The sequence below is a fragment of the Oncorhynchus gorbuscha genome, linkage group LG11 (assembly GCF_021184085.1).
Source record: "Oncorhynchus gorbuscha isolate QuinsamMale2020 ecotype Even-year linkage group LG11, OgorEven_v1.0, whole genome shotgun sequence".
Classification (NCBI taxonomy): Eukaryota; Metazoa; Chordata; class Actinopteri; order Salmoniformes; family Salmonidae; genus Oncorhynchus; species Oncorhynchus gorbuscha.
Genome location: NC_060183.1, coordinates 55535917 through 55540099, shown reverse-complemented (window position 1 = coordinate 55540099; position 4183 = coordinate 55535917). Strand labels below are relative to the sequence as shown.

Sequence of the window (4183 nt, the reverse complement as noted above, 5' to 3'; positions counted from 1 at the left end):
TATAGGACTGTGGCGCCACCTATTGTTTATAACAGTATGGAGTAGTCTGATATTTCTATGAATCTATGTCATCAAAACATACAATTCGACACACCAATTAGGATCTGGCTAAAAATACTTGCAGCTATAGAACCCATTGCCCTTCATGGTTGTGAGGTCTGGGGTCTACTCACCAACCAAGAATTCACAAAATGTATATAGAAATAATATGACATTTGAAATGTCTTTATTCTTTTTGATATTTTGTGATTGTAGTTTACTGTACGTTTTGTATTGTTTATTTCAATTTTGTTTATTATCTATTTAACTTTCTTTGGCAACGTAAAAATATGTTTTCCCATGCCAATAAAAAGCCACTTAAATTGAAATTGAATCGATATTTATGGGACCTAGTACCACGGAGTTTTTAAACCCAGAGGCACAACGTCGCAAGATTTCCGGGAACACTTGCCAAACAGACCAACCCGGGGTTTGATAAGTCAATGAGATAAGTTGAAAAAATCTTCCTTAGTTGTTGATTTTCTCGAAATCCAAAGGCACAACCTAAATTTGAGCCAATGTCTTAAGTAATTGAACATGTTATTACTCCAACCTCGTAAAAGTGACAAACTGACACGTTTGAATTTTCTTCGAAAACAACTTTATATCGGAGGAGTGACGGTCTGCACATGCGCAGTTTGGCGTGAGACGACCGTTAGCCCCCATGACGTGTTTCTACGCATGAGTTTAGTTGGATGATTCGGGGAGAACCAGTTTCGGCTTATCTTCATAATGTCTTTGCTAGGTGCTCAAGACAAAATAAAGACAACAACTGTTTGTAATGTATAAATACCAATATAAATTGGACATTAAGATTTACTAAATTAAATAATGAAAAGTTAAACATTTACGTTGAAATTAATGATATCAGAGGGGATATGCCAAAGATAATATAAAATCACAAAATAAACTACACGAAACTGACCACAAAACGGCCTGATTTGATTCTATCGTTCCAGTCTGATATACAGTTTCTAACTCATAATTGCAAGGCCAACTATATTGTAGATATAGATCTCTTGAAGTATTTGTAAAGCCATGTTTGAACATTGGGTCATGTCGGGGAGCTCGTTTCTCTGTGTTGTTATCATCAGTCATCTGACACTAAGTGACAGGCTGCGGTTGTTAGCTAGCAGTCCAGCTAAATCCAATTTGTGCATTATGATGTAGTCCTTTTTAGGTTTTTGTTTTCCAGTAGAATATTATATTAGAAATCCCTACTATATGTGAAGTGCACTGGTGATGAACATAGTAATGTAAGTAAACATTTATCTGTGTTAAGTTACTAACGTTAGCTACATGGGCTGCAGTGCCAGCTAACGCATTTTGTCTCTTAATTCATTTCAGTGTAGCTAATTCTACGTAAACAACAATAGGGAGAAGAGCGCTCGGCGGAAATGGAGTCCCTAGAGAAAGCAAGAACAAGATGGGTGTCAGGAGTGGGGCAGCAGTATTATCACAAGGAGACGTATACTTGGAAAACGGAGTAGGAATGGAGGGAAAAAGAGAGGGCTTGTGTCGGATAAAAATGATGGGAAAGGGGAGATGGTTTGTTAAATAAGAATGGTAGAAAGTGTAAGCAGAGGGAGCTGAAGACAGGAGGAGAAATGGAAGTGAATAAGTGTGAAGTATCCTATGTGGTAGGTTCGGTGAAGTTATTGTATACCGAGGTATGCACCAAGGATCAGGATAAAGAAGAGTGACAGTAGGAGTGAATTTTATGGAAAAAATCGTACTCTTCCCTTTTTGCTGATCCATTTGTGGTTTCACGGTGGGTGAAAAAAGAGTTGCGTGATGGTAACTAGAATTGGTCTAGTGATAACTGTTTGTGTTTTTGTGAGGCAGAGGGAGAATACGCTTGGAGTAAAACTAACGAGGGCAAGAAAAATTAATTGTTTCGTTCTCAAGAAAAGAGCACAAATGAAAGGAGCGATAACAGGGGTAGCAGTAAATATAAAAGTCGACAAGTTGGGGGGAAAGATTCCCGTTGTATGTGATGATCGTCGTTTGATGCGACGCAAACAGGGTGGGGAAACGGAAGTCATTGTCTGTTTTTTTGAAGTTTAGTCTTTGCCCGATAAAGTTTGGATATATAAGTAATCCTGTACGAGCGATGTGCCGAATACATTACGATGTTACAGGTGTCAAGCTTATGGGTATGTGGCAGCAGCGTGTAGGAGGGAGGGTCCAAGGTGTGAGAAATGTGCAGGGCATAAGACAAAGGAATGTGTAGTATGGGGGATAGTAGCGGAATGTGTTAATTGTTGGTGTGCCCATGGAGCTGGGGATCAGAAATGTCCCTTGCGAGAGAGGTAGGTTGAGGTTTCCAGGGTTAGAGTAGTGCATTAGTTGTCACATTGTACTGAAGGGATGGATCGGAAGTCTCGGGAAAATTGAGGTTGTGGTGGCAGCTACAGAGAGGTATTTGGGTGTGCTAGACTTGACATCAGAAGAGTTACAGGGTGTGTTAAGTGGTTACGTCCCATCCTTTCAGGGTGATGGCATGAGGTAGGAGTAAATACATTTAATTAGTGGAGTAGGGTGGTGTTCATTAAATTTTATATCATTTTGACATTAGTGAGTGTAGTGTTAGATGGTTGGGTATTTATTTAGTACATTTGTATTTTTCAAGCAAAGTATAATGGAGTTGTACTCCAGTCTAGTAGGTGGCGGTAATGAAACAAATTGGATGTCAACCGCTGTTAAACCTCAGAAGAAGAGGCCAGTACAAGTGAACTAATATGTCTGGACCAAATGGAGATCCTAACATCTCAACTGATGATGGCATCACCGACAATGAAGATGAATTCAGGTAATACTGGTATGTTTCAGATGTCATCGTGGAAGCATCATCTCTGCAGCTGTGATTTAAGAGATACAGTGTGCGTTTTTTTTGTTTGTTTAACTATTCTTGTGGGTACCAGAAGTCCTCACATGGATAGTAAAACAAGGAACATTCTGACAAGTGGGTACATTTAGCCGGTCCCCATGAGGAAAAATGCTATTTTAGGTTAAGGGTTAAGGAACATAGGATTTAGAAAGGGAATAAATATTTTGGTCCCCACAAGGATAATAAAACAAAACTGTGTGTGTTGTCATTCACAGCTGTGTACATAAGCCAATGTATTTGTCTTTTGGCAGAGTATGTAGCCATCAACACTGCTGGATCAGATCACCTCCTGCCTGGATGACCTGGAGGAACGCAACGACTCACTGAATGACCAACTACATGAACTGTTGGAATCTAACTGGCAGGAGTTCAGAGTTCAGCTGTGCAGCGCTACGCCCCCAGGAGAGGATCAACAGTCCCCGGACAAGGATTCTCCAGCCTCTGGAGGGGAGAAGGGCGACGAGGAAAAAGCTGGACTACTCAATGTTACGCAAAACAACATTCCACCTACCAATATGAGCATCTTTCCTTTTCTCAAGTGTTCATGTGGTAACACTTAAGAGTGATAGGATTTTCTGTCCCTTTCATGTAGCACTTATGAACCCTCCACTAAACTATATAGTTTTAATCGATACACAGCTGTTGAACTTTTAAGATGGTTCCTGCTTAGTTAAGAGCCAAAAGCGGAGTACATTCTGTGTTGAAGTGACTAGTTTATGCCACCATCACCACTTACTATGTATACTAATGTTTCAGCTTAGCTATCCGTATAGTCCTCAATTTCCCCCATGATTAGTACTTATTTATCCATGTGCTTGGTGTGGGGTGTAAAGCATGCAGAATACACTGATTCATGTCATTACTGGGGTGTATTTATTTTGCTGAATTGGTTTGTTCCAAAACATTTTGCAACGAAAACAAGTTTCTATTGCACAAATTCAGGTAGGTCCCTTCCTGTTTCATTTGCTATGTTTGGCTCTAAGATGGTAAACAGTTTCTGTTGTAAGATGTAATGAACACACTGGTGGTAGGTAAGCAGCTAAGTTAACCTCTATGGGGTAATACTACAAATCATGTGAGCTTTGATTGGTCAATATTTTTGTGACATGCAAGAGATTAATGTGTTTGTTTCAGTTTTTCCTTGTCAGATTTAAAAACAGTATATTGAATGTGTTACTGTTAATTATCTGAGTGTGACATCTTGAATCACTAACGTCAAGAACTAGCTCTTTAAAACAATGCGATATTCAATAA

At 39.4% G+C, this 4183-nt stretch overlaps 1 long non-coding RNA gene across 2 annotated transcripts; it reads left to right on the top strand.

Moving 5' to 3' along the window:
• Positions 1–866: 866 nt before the first annotated feature.
• Positions 867–3355, top strand: LOC124048960. 2 transcript variants are annotated; one of them, XR_006841332.1, is made up of 3 exons: positions 867–1295; positions 1387–2851; positions 3181–3355. It is a non-coding gene; the product is annotated as an uncharacterized LOC124048960 (long non-coding RNA). The 2 variants fall into 2 exon arrangements; XR_006841333.1 differs by having other exon boundaries at positions 868–1295; positions 1416–2851.
• Positions 3356–4183: the final 828 nt, after the last annotated feature.